A 25521-nucleotide genomic window follows, 5' to 3' on the forward strand; every position below is an offset into this window, starting at 1 on the left:
AAAGTAATAGTAGGTAATAAAAGTGAAAATTAAAGAAATAATAGAGGACTTAATTATTTAAAAATTAAAAAAAAAAGAAAGAAGGAGTGATTGTAAAAATAGTAAAAATATATCTAGGACTTTGTTTGGTTTTGTTGTGGGTATTGTGGGGTCAGTTCATTTTCAGCTAGTTCCTTGGTCCGACTTATATTTCTCAAGATCTATAGGCCCCTTCCTATGTAGTCGGTACTAACCACAGGGTTTTAATCTATTGCCTGTAGCTTCCAAGGCGGTTCCCTCTGTTATAGCTTCTTCTGTTTGCTGGTCTCTTCAGTGTTTGATTTCCACCCAGACACAAAGGGGATGGTGGTGGACACTTTTTTTTTTTTTTTTTTAAGGCTCACTTGTTCAGTCGCGCTGTGGGGAGGGAGGGACGCAGCAAAGATATAACACTGGCGTGTGCTCGCAGTGCCTCAGCCACACTGGGTCTGCCCATGCTCATGGCGAGTGTAGCCGCCCTGCCCTGCCCACACTGCTCAGGCGCTAGTTTGCTCCACTGGGAAACATCTGAGGCCGGCTGTGGGCTGCTTGCACCTCCCAGGTCCAAGACGCTCAGGTTCAGGCACTCAGGTAGTCCTCAGAGGCGCAGACTCGGTTGGGTCTGCGTTTTGTGCCCTTCCCAGGTCCCAGCAGCTCAGGTGATGAGGTGTTTGGCTAGCGCAATTGTTGAGCCTTATCGCCTCCCCACCGCTCCGTTATCTAGATGTACAACCAGCACACCTTCTTAGGCGGATGTTGACCATCCATACCCCCAAGAAGTTTTAGTTAGCAAAGAAGCCTGCTTACAGTTTTATAGATAATGTCTCTCTGGGGCTGCGATTGGCCCCTTCCGGCTCTGGCTGCCTGTCACCGGAGGGGGATGGTCTGCAGCCAGCTATCTCTGTTCAGTCCTTTGTTCCATGTGCGGTCCTGGTGATGTCTTAGGTTAGGGCTGGCTTTTTGCATGGTAGATATCCACAGTCTGGTTTGCTAGCCCAAATTATTTTGCTCAGATAGCACTCAGGGTATTCAGGCCAGATCCTTACTCTAAGTGAAGCAGCCCACAGCGTGCCTATCTGCCCAGCCCCCGCTTGCTAGTGGCGTGTGCAGGCATCTGCACTGTTTCTCCGGTGGGAGAGTTACTGTAGGGCTCATAATCTGTGGGTTTTAATTGTTTATTTATTTTTCCTCCCTGTTATGTTGCCTTCTGTGCTTCCAAGGCTCTGCACAGATTCAGCAGTGAGAAGTTTTCCTGGTGTTTGGAAACTTCTCTCTTTTTAAGACTCCCTTCCTGGGACAGAACTCCGTCCTTCCCTCTTTTGTCTTTTCTTTTGTCTTTTATATTTTTTCCTCCCTCCTTTCTAAGACTTGGGTTTCTTTTCTGGGTGCCTAATGTCCTCTGCCGGCATTCAGAAGTTGTTTTGTGGAATTTACTCAGCATTTAAATGTTCTTTTGATGAATTTGTGGGGGAGAAAGTGTTCTCCCTGTCCTACTCCTCTGCCATCTTAGCTCCTCCCCATCTCTTTATAATGTTTTAAAACCCCCAAATAAAATACAAATTTGTAGAAACGAGGACTTTTGTGCGAATGTGGTTACCCTTGGTTTAAAATCTATAATCTAATGCTGTCTGGCCAAAATCACATTAAGTTATATGTTAAGCACAAAAGAAAAGTATTATGTTAAGCCATATGGAAGTGCTATTTTATAGCTTATAAAAGGTTGAATGTTAGCAGTTCCCCATGGTTCAATCTCATAGAAAAAATCCATTAGCATGTGAAATTTAGAGAACATTATGCTTATGAATTACTCATGGGTAAAGATATACTTAATGAATTGAAATAGAACATACATAATACTATGGCTGTTGATTGGTGGTAAGTACCAAAACTTGTAGGTTGCAGCCAAAGGGGGCCTTAGAAAAAAATTTAGGCTTAATATACTTATATTAGAAAACTAATGACATTATTAACCTGTTTCCAATTTAAGAATTTAGAGGAAATATCTTCAACGGAAAACTTGAAGGAAAGAATGAATGATATGATGAACTAGAAAAAAAAAATACAGGGCATAAATCAAGCAAAAAGTTAATTCTTTGAAAATAGGAAAAAGTTATGCAAGATTATTCATAAAAAAGAGAAGACTCAAAGAAAATTTAAAAAGCCAAGAGCGCAGTTAGAGATGCTGTAGAGATTCAACATATAAGATACTGTGAATAAATTTGTGCCAATCTAGCGCAAAACTTATAGGAAACAGATCTACTTCTAGAAAAGTGAAACTTACCAAAATGACTCTGCAGAAATAACACACTGAATAGGAACCACGTAATTACCAAAAGTTACCCAGACAATGACGGCTGCACAACATGGTGAATGTGATTAATGCCACTGAATTGTGTGATCAAAAATGGTCAAATGACAATTTTTATGTTATATATACTTTACCACAATTTTTTTTAATGTAAAAACATAAAGTCCTTTACCTAGAAGACAGTCTAGCACATGTCTGTCCTTCATTAGCAAATCCCCTAGAAGGGTTCTTTTTTTGAGAAAGCATATTTTTTCTTCCTTCTCTTTTAGAGGGCTTCCCCAACTGCTCAGCTTTAAAGAATTTGCCTGCAATACAGGGGATACAGGAGATGAAAATATAATATTGTCCTTCTGCATTTTTAACATGTTGTTTTTTTGAGTGGGACATCTCTCTGTCCTATAATGTCACTTAAACTAAATGTATGTTTTCCTATTAGTTTTTCTCTGTAGTATTTTAACTAGGTATCTTTGAGTGGAAAAATGGACCGTAATTCTATTAAAGGAAGTGGTGATACAAAAGAGCAACTTGATACAGTCTTCAAGTAAACAGAATCCTAATATAATTGGAAAGTAATATGTAATTCTGAGAACAGTAAAAAAAAAAAAAAAAAAAAAAAAAAAACTGTGACAATTTTGTCTCATATCTTAGAAAATGAGTTTGACTCTGGAGTCTCTCAAGATACAAAACCTGGAAGACAGCTATCATTAGTGTCCTGCACCTCTGATTTGGATAAGAAGGAAAATAGTACAACATATAAATAAACATAAGAAATCCTTTTGCAAGAACTTGAAATCACTGAGTGAAGTTGGAGAAAAAAAAAAAATTACAGAGTAACATCTTGCAATGTGTAAATAATTGTTTCATTTTTGTGCCCTTTCCGGTCCCAGCAGCTCAGGTGATGAGGTGTTTGGCTAGTGCAATTGCTGAGACTTATCGCCTCCCCATTGCTCAGTTATCTAGGTATACAACTGGTGTACCTTCTCAGGCAGATGTTGACCATCCATACCCCCCAAGTTTTAGTTAGCATAGAAGCCTGCTTACAGTTTTGTAGATAATGTCTCTCTGGGGCTGCGATTGGCCCCCCTTCCGGCTCTGGCTGCCTGTCACGGAGGGGATGGTCTGCAGCCAGCTATCTCTGTTCAGTCCTTTGTTCCATGCGGTCCTGGTGAGTGTCTTAGGTTAGGGCTGGCTTTTTGCGTGGTAGATATCCACAGTCTGGTTTGCTAGCCCAAATTATTTTGCTCAGATAGCACTCAGGGTATTCAGGCCAGATCCTTACTCTAAGCAATGCAGCCCACAGCGTGCCTATCTGCCCAGCCCCGCTTGCTAGTGGCGTGTGCAGGCATCTGCACTGTTTCTCCGGTGGGAGAGTTACTGTAGGGCTCATAATCTGTGGGTTTTAATTGTTTATTTATTTTTCCTCCCTGTTATGTTGCCATCTGTGCTTCCAAGGCTCTGCACAGATTCAGCAGTGAGAAGTTTTCCTGGTGTTTGGAAACTTCTCTCTTTTTAAGACTCCCTTCCTGGGACAGAACTCCGTCCTTCCCTCTTTTGTCTTTTCTTTTGTCTTTTATATTTTTTCCTCCCTCCTTTCTAAGACTTGGGTTTCTTTTCTGGGTGCCTAATGTCCTCTGCCGGCATTCAGAAGTTGTTTTGTGGAATTTACTCAGCATTTAAATGTTCTTTTGATGAATTTGTGGGGGAGAAAGTGTTCTCCCTGTCCTACTCCTCTGCCATCTTAGCTCCTCCCCATCTCTTTATAATGTTTTAAAACCCCAAATAAAAATACAAATAGAAACAACTTTTGTGGAAACAAGTTACTTGGTTTAAAATCTATAATCTAATGCTGTCTGGCCAAAATCACATTAAGTTATATGTTAAGCACAAAAGAAAAGTATTATGTTAAGCCATATGGAAGTGCTATTTTATAGCTTATAAAAGGTTGAATGTTAGCAGTTCCCCATGGTTCAATCTCATAGAAAAAATCCATTAGCATGTGAAATTTAGAGAACATTATGCTTATGAATTACTCATGGTAAAGATATACTTAATGAATTGAAATAGAACATACATAATACTATGGCTGTTGATTGGTGGTAAGTACCAAAACTTGTAGGTTGCAGCCAAAGGGGGCCTTAGAAAAAATTTAGGCTTAATATACTTATATTAGAAAACTAATGACATTATTAACCTGTTTCCAATTTAAGAATTTAGAGGAAATATCTTCAACGGAAAACTTGAAGGAAAGAATGAATGATATGATGAACTAGAAAAAAAAATACAGGGCATAAATCAAGCAAAAAGTTAATTCTTTGAAAATAGGAAAAGTTATGCAAGATTATTCATAAAAAGAGAAGACTCAAAGAAAATTTAAAAAGCCAAGAGCACAGTTAGAGATGCTGTAGAGATTCAACATATAAGATACTGTGAATAAATTTGTGCCAATCTAGCTCAAAACTTATAGGAAACAGATCTACTTCTAGAAAAGTGAAACTTACCAAAATGACTCTGCAGAAATAACACACTGAATAGGAACCACGTAATTACCAAAAGTTACCCAGACAATGATGGCTGCACAACATGGTGAATGTGATTAATGCCACTGAATTGTGTGTGATCAAAAATGGTCAAATGACAATTTTATGTTATATATACTTTACCACAATTTTTTTTAATGTAAAAACATAAAGTCCTTTACCTAGAAGACAGTCTAGCACATGTCTGTCCTTCATTAGCAAATCCCTAGAAGGGTTCTTTTTGAGAAAGCATATTTTTTCTTCCTTCTCTTTTAGAGGGCTTCCCAACTGCTCAGCTTTAAAGAATTTGCCTGCAATACAGGGGATACAGGAGATGAAAATATAATATTGTCCTTCTGCATTTTTAACATGTTGTTTTTTTGAGTGGGACATCTCTCTGTCCTATAATGTCACTTAAACTAAATGTATGTTTTCCTATTAGTTTTCTCTGTAGTATTTTAACTAGGTATCTTTGAGTGGAAAAATGGACCGTAATTCTATTAAAGGAAGTGGTGATACAAAAGAGCAACTTGATACAGTCTTCAAGTAAACAGAATCCCTAATATAATTGGAAAGTAATATGTAATTCTGAGAACAGTAAAAAAAAAAAAAAAAAAACTGTGACAATTTTGTCTCATATCTTAGAAAATGAGTTTGACTCTGGAGTCTCTCAAGATACAAAACCTGGAAGACAGCTATCATTAGTGTCCTGCACCTCTGATTTGGATAAGAAGGAAAATAGTACAACATATAAATAAACATAAGAAATCCTTTTGCAAGAACTTGAAATCACTGAGTGAAGTTGGAGAAAAAAAAATTACAGAGTAACATCTTGCAATGTGTAAATAATTGTTTCATTTTGTGCCCTTTCCAGGTCCCAGCAGCTCAGGTGATGAGGTGTTTGGCTAGTGCAATTGCTGAGACTTATCGCCTCCCCATTGCTCAGTTATCTAGGTATACAACTGGTGTACCTTCTCAGGCAGATGTTGACCATCCATACCCACAAGAAGTTTTAGTTAGCATAGAAGCCTGCTTACAGTTTTGTAGATAATGTCTCTCTGGGGCTGCGATTGGCCCCTTCCGGCTCTGGCTGCCTGTCACCGGAGGGGGATGGTCTGCAGCCAGCTATCTCTGTTCAGTCCTTTGTTCCATGCACGGGCCTGGCAGTGTCTTAGGTTAGGGATGGCTTTTAGCGTGGTAGATATCCCACAGTCTGGTTTGCTAGCCCAAATTATTTCGCCCAGATAGCGCTTGGGGTATTCAGGCCAGATCCTTACTCTAAGCAATGCAGCCCGAGCCTTGCCTCGCTGCCCAGGCCCCGCTTGCTAGTGGCGTGTGCAGGCATCTGCACTGCTTCTCCGCTGGGAGAGTTACCGTAGGGCTCGTGATCTGCGGGTTTTAATTGTTTATTTATTTTTCCTCCCTGTTATGTTGCCATCTCTGCTTCCAAGGCTCCGCACAGATTCGGCAGTGAGAAGGTTTCCTGGTGTTTGGAAACTTCTCTCTTTTTAAGACTCCCTTCCCGGGACGGAACTCTGTCCCTCCCTCTTTTGTCTCTTTTTTTGTCTTTTATATTTTTTCCTCCCTCCTTTCCAAGACTTGGCTTGCTTTTCTTGGTGCCTGATGTCCTCTGCTGGAATTCAAAAGTTGTTTTGTGGAATTTACTCAGCGTTTAAATGTTCTTTTGATGAATTTGTGGGGGAGAAAGTGTTCTCCCTGTCCTACTCCTCTGCCATCTTAACTCCTCCCCATCTCTTTATAACGTTTTAAAACCCCCAAATAAAATACAAATTTGTGGAAACAAGGACTTTTAAAATCTATAATCTAATGCTGTCTGGCCAAAATCACATTAAGTTATATGTTAAGCACAAAAGAAAAGTATTATGTTAAGCCATATGGAAGTGCCATTTTATAGCTTATAAAAGGTTGAATGTTAGCAGTTCCCCATGGTTCAATCTCATAGAAAAAATCCATTAGCATGTGAAATTTAGAGAACATTATGCTTACGAATTACTCATGGGTAAAGATATACTTAATGAATTGAAATAGAACATACATAATACTATGGCTGTTGATTGGTGGTAAGTACCAAAACTTGTAGGTTGCAGCCAAAGGGGGCCTTAGAAAAAAATTTAGGCTTAATATACTTATATTAGAAAACTAATGACATTATTAACCTGTTTCCAATTTAAGAATTTAGAGGAAATATCTTCAACGGAAAACTTGAAGGAAAGAATGAATGATATGATGAACTAGAAAAAAAAATAGCATAAATCAAGCAAAAATTTGATTCTTTGAAAATAGGAAAAAGTTATGCAAGATTATTCATAAAAAAGAGAAGACTCAAAGAAAATTTAAAAAGCCAAGAGCGCAGTTAGAGATGCTGTAGAGATTCAACATATAAGATACTGTGAATATATGTGTGCCAATCTAGCTCAAAACTTACAGGAAACAGATCTACTTCTAGAAAAGTGAAACTTACCAAAATGACTCTGCAGAAATAACACACTGAATAGGAACCACGTAATTACCAAAAGTTACCCAGACAATGATGGCTCCACAACATGGTGAATGTGATTAATGCCACTGAATTGTGTGATCAAAAATGGTCAAATGACAAATTTTATGTTATATATACTTTACCACAATTTTTTTTAATGTAAAAACATAAAGTCCTTTACCTAGAAGACAGTCTAGCACATGTCTGTCCTTCATTAGCAAATCCCCTAGAAGGGTTCTTTTTTTGAGAAAGCATATTTTTTCTTCCTTCTCTTTTAGAGGGCTTCCCCAACTGCTCAGCTTTAAAGAATCTGCCTGCAATACAGGGGATACAGGAGATGAAAATATAATATTGTCCTTCTGCATTTTTAACATGTTGTTTTTTTGAGTGGGACATCTCTCTGTCCTATAATGTCACTTAAACTAAATGTATGTTTTCCTATTAGTTTTCTCTGTAGTATTTTAACTAGGTATCTTTGAGTGGAAAAATGGACCGTAATTCTATTAAAGGAAGTGGTGATACAAAAGAGCAACTTGACACAGTCTTCAAGTAAACAGAATCCCTAATATAATTGGAAAGTAATATGTAATTCTGAGAACAGTAAAAAAAAAAAAAAAAAAAAACTGTGACAATTTTGTCTCATATCTTAGAAAATGAGTTTGACTCTGGAGTCTCTCAAGATACAAAACCTGGAAGACAGCTATCATTAGTGTCCTGCACCTCTGATTTGGATAAGAAGGAAAATAGTACAACATATAAATAAACATAAGAAATCCTTTTGCAAGAACTTGAAATCACTGAGTGAAGTTGGAGAAAAAAAAATTACAGAGTAACATCTTGCAATTTGTAAATATTTCTTGCTGGTGTAAAAAAATGTATAGTAAAATTTATACATTGCAAAAACCTATTGGAAAAATGCCTTTTTAATAGACATGCACTCATGGTAGAATCACAGAGTTGACACAAAAATTGTGAAGGCTGAGGGCTGTCCACTGGAAACATTCATAACCACACAGTCACTGTGAGTAATATCTGGCTATTTCTTTTTGAAGTGCACCTGAATTGGGGGGTGGGGGGAGCTTCCTAAGTGATGATAGTGGTAAAGAACCCATCTGCCAAGGCAGGAGATGTAGGAGACGCAGATTGGATCCCTGGTTCAGAAAGATCCCTTGGAGAAGGGCATGGAAACCCACTCCAGTATTCTTGCCTGGAGAATCCTACGGATAGAGAAGCCTGGTGGGCTACAGTCCAGAGGGTCTCAAAGAGTCGGACACGACTGAGCGACTTAACACACACACACACACGGAGGGCGGGGACAACATGTTTAAGAGTTTTAAAGTCCTTCTCCTAAGGCAACACCTTTCTAGGTCCACTTCTTCACGTGAAACAATCATATTACTGCTGCTGCTGCTGCTAAGCCACTTCAGTCGTGTCCGACTTTGTGCAACCCCATAGATGGCAGCCCACCAGGCTCCCCCATCACTGGGATTTTCCAGGCAAGGTCACTGGAGTGGGTTGCAATTTCCTTCTCCAATACATGAAAGTGAAGAGTGAAAGTGAAGTCGTTCAGTCCAGGATCCTCCCTCCCTGGTATTTTCCAGGCAAGAATACTGGAGTGTGTGGCCATTGCCTTCTCCAATCATATCACTAGTGGAGACACAAAAAAAAAAAAAAAAACAGGGATGTATTAGGAGAAGGTACTGGCACCCCACTCCAGTACTCTTGCCTGGAGGATCCCATGGACAAAGGAGCCTGGTAGGCTGCAGTCCATGGGGTCCCAAAGAGTCAGACACGACTGAGCGACTTCACTTTCACTTTTCACTTTCATGCATTGGGGAAAGAAATGACAACCCACACCAGTGTTCTTGCCTGGAGAATCCCTGGATCCGGTGAGCCTGTGGGGCTGAGCTTAATGTCAAACAACCTGTAGATCCAGGAGAGCTCTGATCATCCTGACTCACAGATGTGTTTTATCACTAAAGCAAATTGATAAGTAAAATCATTTTACTAACTAAAAACCTCGAGATACATTAAAAACAGGGTGACAAAGAGGCTAGGAAATCTATTAATAGCATCTGCCCATGGGTTTCTCATTTTGTCCATATGTGTTCATTTTATGAACATATGAACCTATGTGTTCATATGTGTTCATATGTTCACATTTTATGAACATATGTGTTTGTCCATATGTGTTCATTTTGTCCATAAAATGTCCACATAAAATGAACACAGGAAATTTAAATGTTAATATCTGGTTGTAATCCCTATATTTTATAAACTCTGATTGACAAGCATTGAAAATAAGAAATAGGAAATGGAGAAAGCATAATACTATGTAGCCTCTAAAAAGAATGAGAACTATATGCATTGATATAATCTGAGATACAATATTAAATGAAAAAAGGAAAGAACAGCTATCATTTGTGCTTAAAAACAGAAAGATCACATATTCACAAGTTCTTCTCAATGCACAGACAGTCAGTAGTGGTGCTGGGGCTCCACCTGGGGAGGGGTTGTGTGATAACAGGGAGGAAAGTGATTTACTTTTTGTTGATGAATTTTTTAAGAGATTTTTAAATAGTTTTTAAATTTTGCAGCAGTAGATGTATCAATTCTTTTAAAACTCATTATTAAAACTATATTTTAGTTATTTAGAGCAGCAGTACCCAAAAATTTTGGCACCAGGAACCCAGTTTCATGGAGGACAAATTTTCCCAGATAGGGGTATGGGGAGGTTCGGGTGTAATGTGAGTGATGGGGAGTGATGGGGAGCAGCAGATGGAACTTTGCACACCCGCCCACCACTCACCTCCTGCTGTGTGGCCAAGTTCCAAACAACCCGTGGATGGTACCAGTCTGGGGCCCAGAGGTTGGGGACTCCTGATTTAAGAGTCTCTAAAGCTATCTAGAAGAACTATGGACATATTTTTTGTTACTGGAAGGCAAGGTTTCTGACTACTGACTTTTAAAAAATGATCCCACTTTCATACTATAAAATGCTCTATATTCACAGAACGCTTAGGCATCTGCTCCCTCATTTGATCCCTGTAATAAGTGTGAAGAATCTGCCAGGGCTGTAACCCTGCTCTATACACAGGTGAGGACCTGAGGCTCAGATACCCTGGGGAACACAAGACCACGTGGATGCTAAGTGGTTCCTCCATCTATCCAACTGGACCAGGATCCTAGAGCTAGGATATGTGAATTTTATAACTTCTGGGCTATATTAGGAAATTCATTAGTAGGCCAAATGACACCTCTGTTACACACTGGGAACAAAGAAACTTCAACTAGATCTGCTGCTTCACAAAACAGAATGGATTACAGGCATTTACTCTTTGAGCTGAACTGTGTCCCCTCCAATTTTACATGTTGAAGCCCTAAACCCCCAGTACCTCAGAATGTGACTGTATTTGGACACAGGGTCTTTAAAGAGGGGATAAAGTTAAAATGAAGTCATACAGGTGGATCCTAATTAATAGATTGGAGTTCTTACAAGAAGAGGAGAACAGGACACAGGCTCACACAGAGGGAAGACCATGTGAGACACAGAGAAAAGACAGCGTCTCCAAGCTAAGGGGAGAGACCTCAGAGGAAACCAACCCTACCGACATCTTGACCTCAGACTTCCAACCTCCAGGGCTGTGAGTAAATGAGTTTCTGTTGTTTAAGTTGCCTACTCTGTGGTCTTTGTATGGCAGCCCTAGCAAACTACTGCCCCCTTCAGCTTTATGTATCTAAAAGGTACCTTCTCTACTACTTCATGGATCAGGGTCAAACAGACAGTGATTAGCTCACCTGAGCTACCAGTTCAAGAAAATATGATGTATTTTAAAAAGGAAGTACCTTTTTCCAGGTGTTGGGTTTTCTTTTCAGATGAATGACCCCTGCTTTATTAGAGTGATAAGCTTGTGATTTTCGCTAATCATCCTGGTGTTATAGCTCTGAACAATGCATTGATATCTCATGCTTGCAAATTCAAAAACCTGATAATCTGAGAGTTTATCTTCCTAAAATGATGCAGAGTATGCCGAAATAATGTCAAGATGGGATGAAGATCAAGAAATGCATCTCTTTCTGCAGCGGTGACATGAGCCAGTGGCAGAACTGAAATTCAACAGTGAGGTTCTTGGACCTCTAGTTCCACTCTGTGAACTTGGGTAATGGCCTACCTAGGCTAGCACGTGAAAGAAGCAGTATTCTCAGACTCAACACAGAATACAGTACCTAGGACAGCATTCAGCCTCCCTCAGCAATTCCCCCTCTGTGCTCCCTGGACCAGCTCTGTGACCTTAAGTGAGCTCTGGACCCAGTCTCCTCATCCAGACATGGGATAAAAAATATCAGTTAAATCATACATGTGAAAGCCATGTAAAATAAATTATAAAGAATTACACAAATGTAACTTACCATTAATAATGTTAGATTAGGTGCAGAATTACTAGACCAGGAATCAAAAGATTTCTAATTCTATGATGTATGCCAGCTTCTGAACATATCATATGTGACACATGATTTAAAATATTTACTTAAAGCAAAGATTTCTAATTCTGTGTCTGCCGCAAACTAGCTTAACACCAGTTATATACATAGGACCATATTCCTTCTGAGAGGACTTAGTTTCCTTACCTGTAAAGTGAGGATATTGAACCCTATTATCTTATCTGGACATATCTAAAATTCTGAGATCAATTTCTCATTACTCAATGTCTTGATCATACATAAGGATAATATAGTTTTTAAATGAACACTGACACATAGGTAGGGACACCTCTCTTTGATGTGTAATGCCTAAGTTCAAAAGAACAAAAGGGTTTGTAAGAGTCCTGACTGCTATGTGACTAGGTTATATGGAAATCATAAACGATTGTCAGATGTCTCAGGAGGGAAACTCTGACTGGAAGACATCTAGTAGATGAAAGCACTCTGTGAATTTTAGGCACAAAAAATACAGAGCTCCAGGTTCAGTTTCTCAACATTTGCATACAGTACAGTACTTACAAAAAGCTATCTCCTACCCTATGAACAGTGGAAGGTACTGCTGTGCATTTCCTCATTTCTAAGGAGGATTGAGATGAAACAGTGATAGAGGGAATTTAGGCCACATTTTAGATAAATCTTTCATATAGAAACACTGTTAGATACTGGGGCATGCTTTCTTTAACAGATATTTTAAATATTACATGAATAATTTTATTCTACTCAACAAGTGATAATCTGGGAAAGGCAGAAAAGTATGAAGAAGGTAAAATGCATACATCATTTTATACTCAGAGATAAATTTTCAATGGGAAACCTCACTGCAGGAAGCTGGAAACCTCACACTACCCTGAACCACACATCTCAAGTGGCAAGAAAACCACTCCTTCCCTCCCTCCCTCTATCTTCCCATCAGTGTCAATCCCACCTTGTTCCAGAATGAATTACTGGTGGCTGCATGACAATGGCTAAGTCCCTCAAACTAGACCTCAGTTGTCACATCTGTCCAAGATACTACCACCTCACCTTTGTTAGAAAGACACCACGTGACTGAAGGTCACTCATCGAGGGCCTTCCTCAAACCATGTTCAGTGCTTAGTGCTTTCACACACTATTCAGAGTAATGTTAAGGTATTGTGAATTCCTGATTTATCCTGATGACAATCTACCTTCTTTTGGAAGGAAGAGGGAGCATGGTTGGGGAGGGGGTAACTGAATAAAATTCTAAACAACAAAGAATTAGGGATTAAGTGACAGCATCATGTAGGAGTTTACAGGTTAGAAACAGAAGCAACTTATACCTTTCCCTGGTAAATCTTCCTAGACTCAAAATATTCTAATTTGTTTTCCTTAAACTCTTAAATTTTGTGGATATTCCTTGACAGCACTCGCATCGCAAATGTGCTGAGCCCCAGTCAGAAAGAAACGTAAAGGGTCTGAAAAATGAGAGTGTTCCATGCTCTAAGGGAATCTGAACCTAGGGTCCAAGTATGTGGTGAGTCCTATCCGAAATCTGTCTCTTAGGCACAGGTGTGCATGCACAGAAGTGCACACTCACCCTACACCCAACCCCCACCACTGCTGCAGATCCTCAGCAGGCCTGCCTTCAACCTGCCACATGCTGTTAAGACCCAGTAATGAAGCTTAGTCTCTGGAGGTTTAAGATTGAAAAGGGCACAGAGACCCCTGGTGGAGATTCTGAAGAGTGAACCTGGAGACAAACTAATTACAACACCCTGCAGCAGGCTCACCTGTTTTGCCCTTTCAGGGAGGGCAGAGGCCTCTGCCTCACCGTTTTTGCACCATCTTGCAAAACAGGATATCTGCATTTTGCAGCAAATCATATGGCTGGTTATATAGTTTCCATCTCTCTGAATTCAAAACCTATCAGTCAGCATAAAGAAACCAATAAGCTGAATGTTTCACAATAACATATTATGTGTGCGTGTGTGTTAAGTCATTTCAGTCATGTCCAACTCTTTGTAACCCTATGGACTGTAGTCCACCTGGGTCCTCTGTCCATGGGATTCTCCAGGCAAGAACACTGAGTGGATTGCCATTTCCTTCTCCAAGGGATCCTTCCAACCCAGGGATTGAACTCATGTTTCTTATAAGTCTCCTGCATTGGCAGGTGAGTTCTTCACCATGTAACATATTAAACTTGGACAATATTTTAGAAAACAGCAGGACATGGAGAATAGGGAGAATCTGTTTGTGTGGTAGGTCTGGCTGGTGTTTAAACAGTTTGATTCCCCTGTTTTACTAGGCAGACAAAGGCCTAACCTGAACTTTTATTATAAGGTTATAGGAAAGGAAGAAAAAAGAAGTTTTAGAGTACGATTACTGACACTCAGCAGTAGGTAGCATCTTATATTCTGCCCAGGGTATTTGGGGTTGTTATCATTAGTTAGTGCTTTTAGCTCTCAGACTCTGAGCTTTGAAAGATATTTATACAGATAAACAATGTTGGCAAATATCTTGATTCAAGAAAATCAATGTCAATTATTCTAAAAAGCAGGTTGATATCATACAAACCAGATGGCAGTGACCTGGCAGCAAATTGTCAAGTTGGTTTGATAGAATCTGACCAATATTTGAATGCAGAGTTCCAAAGAATAGCACGGAGAGATAGAAAAGCCTTCCTCAGCAATCAATGCAGAGAAATAGAAGAAAACAATAGAATGGTAAAGTCTAGAGATCTCGTCAGGAAAATTAGAGATACCAAGGGAATATTTCATGCAAAGATGGGCACAATAAAGGACAGAAATGGTATAGACCTAACAGAAACAGAAGATATTAAGAAGAGGTGGCAAGAATACACAGATTAAATATACAAAAAAGATCTTCATGACCCAGATAATCATGAAGGTGTGATCACCAACCTAGAGCCAGATATCCTGGAATGCAAAATCAAGGGGGCCTTAGGAAGCATCTCTATGAACAAAGCTAGTGGAGGTGATGGAATTTCAGTTGAGCTATTTCACATCCTAAAAGATGATACTGTGAAAGTGCTGTACTCACTATGTCAGTAAATTTGAAAAACTGAGCAGTGGCCACAGGACTGGAAAAAGTCAGTTTTCATTCCAATCCCAAAGAAAGGCAATGCCAAAGAATGCTCAAACTACTGCACAATTGCCCTCATCTCATATGCTAGTAAAGTAATGCTCAAAATTCTCCAAGCCAGGCTTCAACAGTACATGAACTGTGACTTCCAGAGGTTCAAGCTGGATTTAGAAAAGACAGAGGAACCAGAAATCAAATTGCAACATCTGTTGGATCATAGAAAAAGCAAGAAAGTTCCAGAAAAATATCTACTTCTGCTTTATTGACTACGCCAAAGCCTTTGACTGTGTGGACCATAACACACTCTGGAAAATTCTTAAAGAGATGGGAATACCAGGCCACCTGACCTGCCTCTTGAAAATCTGTATCCAGGTCAGGAAGCAACAGTTAGAACAGGACATGAAACAACAGACTTGTTCGGAATAGGGAAAGGAATATGTCAAGGCTGCATATTGTCGTTCTGCTTATTTAACTTATATGCAGAGTACATCATGAGAAACACTTGGCTGGATGCAGCACAAAGTGGAATCAAGATTGCTGGGAGAAATACCAATAACCTCAGACATGCGGATGAAACCATCCTTATGGCAGAAAGTGAAGAAGAGCTAAAGAGCCTCTTGATGAAAATGAAAGAGGAGAGGGAAAAAGTTGCTTAAAACTCAACATTCAGAAAACTAAGATCATAACATCTGGTCCCATCACTTCATGCAAAATAGTTGGGGAAACAATGGAAACTGTGACAGGCTTTCTTTTTTGGGCTCCATAATCACTGAAGATGGTGACTGCAGACATGAAATTAAAAAACACTTACTCCTTGGAAGAAAAGCTATGACCAACCTAGACGGCATATTAAAAAGCAAAGACATTAGTTTGCCAACAAAGGTCGATCTAGTCAAAGATATCATTTTCCAGTAGTCATGTATGTATGTGAGAGTTGGACCATAAAGAAAACTGAGTGCTGAAGAATTGATGCTTTTGAACTGTGGTGTTGGAGAAGACTCTTTAGAGTCCCTTGGACTGCAAGGAGATCCAACTACTCAACCCTAAAGGAAATTAGTCCTAAATATTCATTGGAAGCACTGATGCTGAAGCTGAACTCTAATACTTTGGCCACCTGATGTGAAGAACTGACTCACTGGAAAAGACCCTGATGCTCTGAATGACTGAAAGCAGGAGGAGAATGGGGTGTCAGAAGATAAGATTGTTGGATGGCATCACTGACTCGATGGACATGAGTTTGAGCAAGATTTGGAAGTTGGTGACAGACAGGGAAGCCCAGAGTGCTGCAGTCCATGGGGTCACAAAGAGTTGAACAAGACCTAGCAACTGAACTGAACTGACTCATATTTATATCCACATTAAAGCTTTCAGAACAGACAATCAGCTGCTTTCCAGAAAGGGAAGAGGTACAGGGGTCCCTTGGAGATATTGGGTGTTCAATTCCAGAACACTGGAATGTAGTGAATTTTACAACAATGTCAATTATACAAAATATCTGGTTTCCCAGGGTGTACAAAAGTTATGTTTAGACTACACTGTAGCCTAGCAAGTGTGCAGTAGCATTATGCCTGTGAAGACAATGTACAGACCTTAATTTAAAAAATAATTTATTGTTCATGGCTGTACCTAAGTCTGATTCTTGTTGATGTTTCACAGAAAACAAAATTCTGTAAAGTAGTTGTCCTTCAATTAAAAAATAAATTAATTAATAATAAGAATTTATTGCTAAAAAATAACCAATGTCGGAGATATCAGCAAGTAACACAGAAGATCACTGTGGATCACAGATCACCACAAGAAATGTAATTATAGTGAAGGACTGATGCTGAAGCTGAAACTCCAATACTTTGGCCACCTGATGCAAAGAACTGACTCATTGGAAAAGACCCTGATGCTGGGAAAGATTGAAAGCAGGAGGAGAAGGGGAAGACAGAGGATAAGATGATTGGATGGCATAATGGACTCAATAGACATGAGTTTGAGCAAGCTCTGAGAGTTGGTGATGGACAGGGAGGCCTTGGCATGCTGCACCCCTTGGGATTGCAAAGAGTTGAATATGACTGAGCGACTGAACTGAACTGAATTGCCATTAGATGCAAAACTAGTTAAGAGCTTCACCTCTCTGAAGCTCATATGTGTTTCCTCCCAGCTCAGGGACACTTCAGTGTCTTCAGAACCATAGGTGGCCCCATTCTTTAAATAAAAAAAATAAGTATTTTTTTTTTTTTTTTTTTTTTAAATTTAACGCCTTTTATTGCCATACCTCATTTTACTGTGCTTTGCTTTAGTGAACTTTATAGATACATGTTTTTTTTTTTTTCCTTGTTAATTTTCTGTTTAGTTGATCTATCCATAAGTGTGAGTGGGGTATTAAAGTCTCCCACTATTATTGTGTTATTGTTAATTTCTCCTTTCATACTTGTTAGGATTTGTCTTACATACTGCGGTGCTCCCATGTTGGGTGGATATATATTTATAATTGTTATATCTTCTTCTTGGATTGATCCTTTGATCATTATGTAGTGACCTTCTTTGTCTCTTTTCACAGCCTTTGTTTTAAAGTCTAATTTATCTGATACGAGTATTGTGACTCCTGCTTTCTTTTGGTCCCAATTTGCATGGAAAATCTTTTTCCAGCCCTTCACTTTCAGTCTGTATGTGTCCCCTGTTTTGAGGTGGGTCTCTTGTAGACAACATATGTAGGGGTCTTGTTTTTGTATCCATTCAGGCAGTCTTTGTCTTTTGGTTGGGGCATTCAACCCATTTATGTTTTAAGGTAATTACTGATAAGTATGATCCCGTTGCCATTTACTTTATTGTTTTGGGTTCGAGTTTATACACCATTTTTGTGTTTCCTGTCTAGAGAATATCCTTTAGTATTTGTTGGAGAGCTGGTTTGGTGGTGCAGAATTCTCTCAGCTTTTGCTTGTCTGAAAAGCTTTTGATTTCTCCTTCATACTTGAATGAGATCCTTGCTGGGTACAATAATCTGGGCTGTAGGTTATTTTCTTTCATCATTTTAAGTATGTCTTGCCATTCCCTCCTGGCTTGAAGAGTTTCTATTGAAAGATCAGCTGTTATCCTTATGGGAATTCCCTTGTGTGTTATTTGTTGTTTTTCCCTTGCTGCTTTTAATATTTGTTCTTTATGTTTGATCTTTATTAATTTGATTAATATGTGTCTTGGGGTGTTTCTCCTTGGGTTTATCCTGTTTGGGACTCTCTGGGTTTCTTGGACTTGAGTGATTATTTCCTTCCCCATTTTAGGGAAGTTTTCAACTATTATCTCCTCAAGTATTTTCTCATGGTCTTTCTTTTTGTCTTCTTCTTCTGGAACCCCTATGATTCGAATGTTGTAGCATTTAATATTGTCCTGGAGGTCTCTGAGATTGTCCTCATTTCTTTTAATTTGTTTTTCTTTTATCCTCTCTGATTCATTTATTTCTACCATTCTATCTTCTAATTCACTAATCCTATCTTCTGCCTCTGTTATTCTACTATTTGTTGCCTCCAGAGTGTTTTTAATTTCATTTATTGCATTATTCATTATATATTATTTCTTCTAGGTCCTTGTTAAACCTTTCTTGCATCTTCTCAATCCTTGTCTCCAGGCTATTTATCTGTGATTCCATTTTAATTTCAAGATTTTGGATTAATTTCACTATCATTATTTGGAATTCTTTATCAGGTAGATTCCCTATCTCTTCCTCTTTTGTTTGGTTTGGTGGGCATTTATCCTGTTCCTTTATCTGCTGGGTATTCCTCTGTCTCTTCATCTTGTTTAAATTGCTGAGTTTGGGAGTCCTTTCTGTATTCTGGCAGTTTGTGGAGTTCTCTTTATTGTGGCGTTTCCTCGCTGTGTGTGGGTATGTAGAGGTGGCTTGTCAAGGTTTCCTGGTTAGGGAAGCTTGTGTCGGTGTTCTGGTGGATGGAGCTGTATTTCTTCTCTTTGTTCAGTCGCGCTATGGGGAGGGAGGTAGGGATGCTGCAAACAAATGACACTGGCATGCGCTCGCAGTGCCTCAGCCACACTGGGTCTGCCCCCGCTCACGGCGCGTGTAGCCTCCCTGCCCACAGTGCTCAGGCTCTAGGTTGTTCCGCCGGGAACAATCCGAGGCTGGCCCTGGGTTGCATGCACCTCCCAGGTCCAAGCCGCTCAGGTTCAGGCACTCAGGTAGTCCTCAGAGGCGCAGACTCAGTTGGGGCTGCGTTTTGTGCTCTTCCCAGGTCCGAGCAGCTCAGGTGATGAGGTGTTTGGCGGCCAATGCTGCGACTTATCGCCTCCCGCCACTTGGTTATCTGGGTGTAAAACTGGCGCACCTTCTCAGGCAGATGTTGACCCGCCCAGACCCCAATAAGTTTTAGTTAGCAAAGAAGCCAGTTTTATAGATAATGTCTCTCTGGGGCTGCCATTGCCCCCTTCCGGCTCTGGCTGCCTGTCACCCGGGGGAAGGTTTGCAGCCAGCTACCTCTGTTCAGTCCTTTGTTCCGCAAGGCGCGGGCTGGCGGTGTCTTAGGTTAGGGCTGGCTTTTCGCATGGTAGATACCCCACAGTCTGGTTTGCTAGCCCAAATTATTTCGCTCAGATAGTGCTCAGGGTATTCAGGCCAGATTCTTACTCTCAGCGATGCAGCCAGCGCCCAGCGCCTCCCTGCCCAGCCCCGCTTGCTAATGGCGGATGCAGGCGTCTGCGCTGCTTCTCCGGTGGAGGAGTTACCGTAGGGCTCGCAATCTGCGAGTTTTAATTGTTTATTTATTTTTTTCTCCCTGTTATGTTGTCCTCTGTGCTTCCAAAGCTCGGCACGGATTCGGCAGTGAGAAGGTTTCCTGGTGTATGGAAACTTCTCTCTTTTTAAGACTCCCTTCCGGGACGGAACTCCGTCCCTCCCTCTTTGACTCTTTTATTGTCTTTAATATTTTTTTCCTACCTCCTTCGAGGAGTTGGGTTGCTTTTCTGGGTGCCTGATGTCCTCTGCTGGCATTCAGAAGTTGTTTTGTGGAATTTACTCGACGTTTAAATGCTCTTTTGATGAATTTGTGGGGGAGAAAGTGTTTTCCCCGTCCTACTCCTCCGCCATCTTGGCGCCTTCCCTCAAGTATTCTTTACTGATGTGAAATTTGTCATGACCAGGTACCAGGTTAAACAATGAGAGGCACACAGGGAGAAAGGGAGGGAGAGAGAGACATCATAAACAGAGGGACAGAGGGAGTTATGTGGAATGGCAGTAACCTAGGTGTCCATCAACAGAGTAATGGGTAAAGAAGCTGGGGTACATATACACAATGGACTATTACTGTCATAAAAAGAAACAAATTTGAATCAGCTGAATTGAAGTGGATGAACCTAGAGCTTGTTATACAGAGTGAAGTAAATCCAAAAGAGAAAAATAAATATTGTATACAATGCATGTATATGGAATCTGGATAAATGGTACTGATGAACCCATTTGCAGGGAGGAATAGACACACAGACAGAGAACAGACTTGTGGACAGCTGGGGAAGGAGAGGGTGGGATGAACTGAGAAAGTAGCACTGAAACATATACATTATCATATGCAAAATAGATGGCTGGAGGGAAGTTGCTACTTAGCACAGGGAGCTCAGCCTGGTGCTCTATGACAACCCGGGATGGGGGGGATGGGAGGAGGAGAGGGAGGGAGGTTCAAGAAGGAGGGGACATGTGTATACTTATGGCTGATTCACTATGGTGGTATGCTAGAAACCAACACAACATTGTAAAGCCATTATCGTCCAATTAAAAATAAATTTTAAAGAAAGGGGAAAAGATGGCATTGTTCCAGGGCACTAGTTAGATAAAGAAGTTGTTAATAAGATGCTTGTTTCCAGGGGAAAAGGTACAGATTTAGTTCAAAACTGCGAATTCCTGAGCAATATGGAGGCTGCCAGATAAGGGTTACGTGGTGGTGGGGGGGGGGTGCGGAGAGCTGGTTCTCCCTCTGGGTGGGGATTCCTCCAGGGCAGCCTCTGTTCTCAGCCACCCCACACCTTGCTCCTGTTGCTCCCACTAGTCCTCCTTTTCCTAGGCACTTAAGGCTGGCGGGAGGGCAAGTAGCAATGTAGGGAGACCCTGGATCCCTGCTACTAGACCCCCACCGGGTCCCGTCCCCTGCCATGCCCTCTCAAGCCCCCAGACCCAGGGCAGGCAGGAACCACTGGGCAAGCAGAAAGCACTTCCTTTCAGTGGACTGAGCCCTTGGCCGAGGAAAGGTGCCCGCGACTCTAGGCAAGGGCCTGGCAGGGGAATGTCACAGCTCAGGCGGAGCCATTACCAGAACAGGCGCAAGCAGAAGCTCGCCACCTGCAGCGGGTTGGTTTTCACCTTCGATGATACTGGCTGCATCTTGCCAGCCAGGGTGAGCTCTGGAAGCGCCAGAGGGGCGGCTGGAGTCCCGGCCGCCACATAGGTCAGCTCCGTAGAAGCCAGAGAGCCACCTGCGTCCAGGAGTGGGGGCGCCGGCTAAGGGCCATGGCCTGAGCCGTGGGAGACAGAAGCTGCACTCCAGGTGCTGGGCTGCTTGATTAGGAAAGTAAAAACATCATTGGCTCTGTTGTCTGACTCTTTGCTACCCTACACACTATAACCGACCAGGGTCCTCTGTCCATGGAATTCTGCAGGAAAGTATACTAGAGTAGGTTGCCATGCATGATGAAGATGGGGCAAGCAAAGCTACCAGGAGCCACAGGCAGGTGTAAGGCAAGGCCTCCAGTGCAGTTGATGGAGGCAAGTAGGCAGACTGCCCAGCACACTGGGTCCAGCGCCCAATCGCACACATACTGGCACCTGGTTGCAAATTCTGCCAAGTGCTTCCTCTGAGCCCAGACATCCACCCAGAAGATGGGGAGGGAACTGAGACATCAACTGCCACTGCTACTCAGAAATGCCCTCAGGCCTGCAAGGAAGACTAGGAAAAAGCTGGTGGAAGGCAACCTGCCCTCTGTTCACCCTGCCCTTATCAGCATCAAACAGGGGTACTATGAGAGGTTCCTCAACTGTGACCGGAAGGACCCTACGGAGCCTTCAGAGAACGGATTCTGCAATACACTCCCCTCCGCTCCCCCCAACCTCACCTTCTCCCACATTAGCACTCTTTATCTAATGTCTTCTGCCTTTTGTTTGTATTGATGAAAAAGTGTTAGTCTCCCAGGGCACAAAGGCTAGCTTAGGAATTAATGATTCAAATAATGTGAACATGCAGTAACAAAAAATTACAGATAACAGTGTCTAATCCACATTTCTGAGTTTTTTTGCACGTACTGAACACCCCACTAAATGAAATAAGTTCACTGCATGTTGTCCATGAACACATGGCTCCCAGACCCTCTGGAACCTAAGGATTGATTACCTTAACTCCTACAGCCCCTTTGTTACCTCAACAACAACCGCTCAGAGAATTGTACAGGAGTTAATCATGGACACTAAAACCTTGTCCCTCTTCTTGCCTTTAAACACCCTCCCCTGAATTTTATCAAGGGGTTGAAGTTCTTGGAGCATGAGCTGTCTGTACTCCTTATTTGGACCTTGTAATAAATCTTTCTCTGCCTCAGTCTCCAAAGTTTCAGTTTGTGAGGCCTCACTGTGTACAGGTCAGGCTCAAAAACTTCAGTTGGACAACACACTCTGTGGTAAGCATTTGATCCTGTACAACAGCAGGATTCAGCACAGATAATGTTTGTAGTGTTTAAGATATCATGTGTGCTAAGTCACTTCAATTGTATCCAACCTTTTGCAGCCCTATGGACTGTAGCCTGCGGGCTCCTCTGTCCCTGGGATTCTCCAGGTGAGAATACTGGAGTGGGTTGCCATTTCATTCTCCAGGGCATCTTCCCAGTCCTGGGATGAAACCTGTCTGTTATGTCTCCTGCATTGGCACGAAGGTTCTTTATCAGAACCTGGCTTTACTAGAGCCACCTGGGAAGCCCATTTAAGACAAAAAAAAAAAGGTGATAAAAAATTAGAGCTCAATTAGTTTTGGAAGATGAATAGATACTGTCACTGGTAACAGGTTTTTGGCATCTCATATGCTAACCGAACCTCTGTGAGCCTTTTACTGCCCTCTTAGACTGGGAAAGGGGGATATGGGGAAAGAGAAACTGCCTTTGATTTCTTTCATCATATGCTCAGAACCTAGATAAATAACAGTGACATATGTTGCAGAACACAGGTTGCACATATTTCTTCAGAACTTTCTTTTCTTTTAACAAAACCCTATTCAAGAAGGTATTATCCTATTTTATGGATGAGAAAAATGAGGCTCAAGGACAGCACTTCTCCAAGGTCTCTGAATCAGTAAATGATGAATCCTGATTTGTACTCAAGTCCAAGTCCAATTCCAGCATGATCTGTCTCACTGGTAGATAGACATTGTGTTTGAAAACTGCTTTGAATACACTGCTTGAATGAATGAATGGCTGTAAGACTGAATGAACAAAATCTTGAACTACTGCTCATCTTTAGTTAGTTGTGTGGCCATCTTACCCACTCAATAGCTTCTCTTTCCTTACTCACTAGTTGAAGAAAGATCAACAGCTCATGGTGCTTGTAACAGGAACACTTTATTACTCTGATAATTTCTCATGTAACTTGGCTAAAATGGTATTAATAATGGCTTTAGCTTCAGCTATTCAAGATGAATAACTGTTGCACTGGTGTACAGCAATGTGGCTGCAGTTGACAATATTGTACTGCTAAGTCGCTTCAGTCGTGTCCGATTCTGTGCGACCCCATAGACAGCAGCCCACCAGGCTCCCCCGTCCTTGGGATTCTCCAGGCAAGAACACTGGAGTGGGTTGCCATTTCCTCCTCCCATGCATGAAAGTGAAAAGTGAAAGTGAAGTCGCTCAGTCGTGTCCAACCCTCAGCGACCCGGTGGATTGTGACTTCATCCATGGGATTTTCCAGGGGTGCCATTGCCTTCTCCGACAATATTGTACTATGTACTTTTAATTTGCTAGAAACATAAATCTTGGGTATTCTCAATATAAAGAAGAAAGAAAAAATGGCTAAGGTGGAAAATGATGTCTGTGTTTATTGGCTTGGCTGTGGTGAATGATTCACAGGGTCTATCAAGTAATCTGGTTGTACATCTTAAACCATAAATTTTTGTTTGCCAATTATACCACAGTAAGGTTGGGGGAAATGGATTTTAAAGAAATCCATAATATATTCAAATATTTTTTATAAATCAAACCTATACAAATGGCAAAATTTAATAATTTTCAATTGATGGCCATGATGAGGGGTTTAATATGCCATTTTATTGATATTCCATGCATGTTTGAATTTTCTGTGGCAAAAAAAAGACAATTAGAACTGAAATTGTTTTTTCTTTTTTTCTTTGTTTTAGTTATGTGCCTTTCTGGTATTAGATCTTTCTCAGATAATGCAGTGTACAAACTACATAATCAGTCCTCGCCTGATTTACAGTTTTCTTTAAAATTCTGTACATTTTCTAGGCCTGTAAATTCTCAGCTACTAGCTCTACTTCAAAGATGAAGAAATTTCTTGCTGAAGTTGGAAGTCTACTGACTTTCCTTGTCAGGCTACCCCAGACTGTACTCTCCAGTCCCCATGACTATCTCAAGACCATAATTAGCCATCTCCAAACTGCCAAATATGTTCTTTCCCTTCAACTTCATCTCTCTTCTTTTTTTCTAACTAAGATGTTTTCAAACTTAGCATTTTTTATTCACATTAGCTAATATGATATTTCAAAGAGATATTGAGAACCAGTATTGAATTGTACAGAGAAGACTAAATATGAAGTTGGGGAACCAGAGACCTAGATGCTTTGCTCATTAGCGAACCTATCTCAAATCAACAACAAGAAATCCCCACTCTTTCTACTTCCTGCAGGGTTACTGTGAACCACAAAACTTGTGAATGCATTTTGTGAAAACTAAAACCTAAGGCAACATATTAATACAAATAAAAGTTTTTTTTTTTTTTTTCCATTCATTGAACAGATGCTTAGTGAATGTCTTCTAAGTGCATGACTACTAGGCCATGCAGAGAGCTTACAAACATGAGGGAAGTGTCATAAAAGCTTTATCTGCACATGTTTACTGATCTTAAATGGTTGAGTACTATAACTAAAAAGACAATAGCAAGTGCTGGATAAGATGTAGAAAAATTAGAATCCTCATACTAGCTGGTGGGACTGGTATGTGGTACAGTTCCAAAGTTCCAATATAATCCAACTATTCTACTCCTAAGTAGATAAATGGAACACATGTCTACATGAAAACTTACACACAAATGTCATGGTAGCACTATTTGCAAAAGTCAAAATGTGTTTGGGTGAGGGGAAACAAGTTACATCAACTGATGAATGAATAAATAAAAAGTGGTGTTTTGTGCAATGGAATATTACTTTTCAAGATAGATATACTGGCTTACTTCACTCTGTATAATAGGCTCCAGGCAAAACCAATACAATATTGTTAAGTTAAAGAATAAAATAAAATAAAATTTAAAAAAATAAAAAAAAAGATAGATATATTGATTCCTACTAAAACATGGAAGAACACTGAATACATTATGCTGAACTAATGAATCCAGTCATTGACTCTAGTGAGGGTGATGAGACAACATCTAAGCAGAGATTCAGTCTTGTTGG

General features: G+C 40.6%; 1 pseudogene; it reads right to left on the reverse strand.

Annotated features, from left to right (window-relative positions):
* LOC138986870 (small ribosomal subunit protein uS12-like) overlaps nt 1–21678 on the reverse strand; it is a 37567-nt pseudogene extending 15889 nt beyond the window's left edge.
* Between the last annotated feature and the right edge of the window lie 3843 nt (nt 21679–25521).

This window comes from Bos mutus, unplaced genomic scaffold (assembly GCF_027580195.1).
Source record: "Bos mutus isolate GX-2022 unplaced genomic scaffold, NWIPB_WYAK_1.1 CTG222, whole genome shotgun sequence".
Classification (NCBI taxonomy): Eukaryota; Metazoa; Chordata; class Mammalia; order Artiodactyla; family Bovidae; genus Bos; species Bos mutus.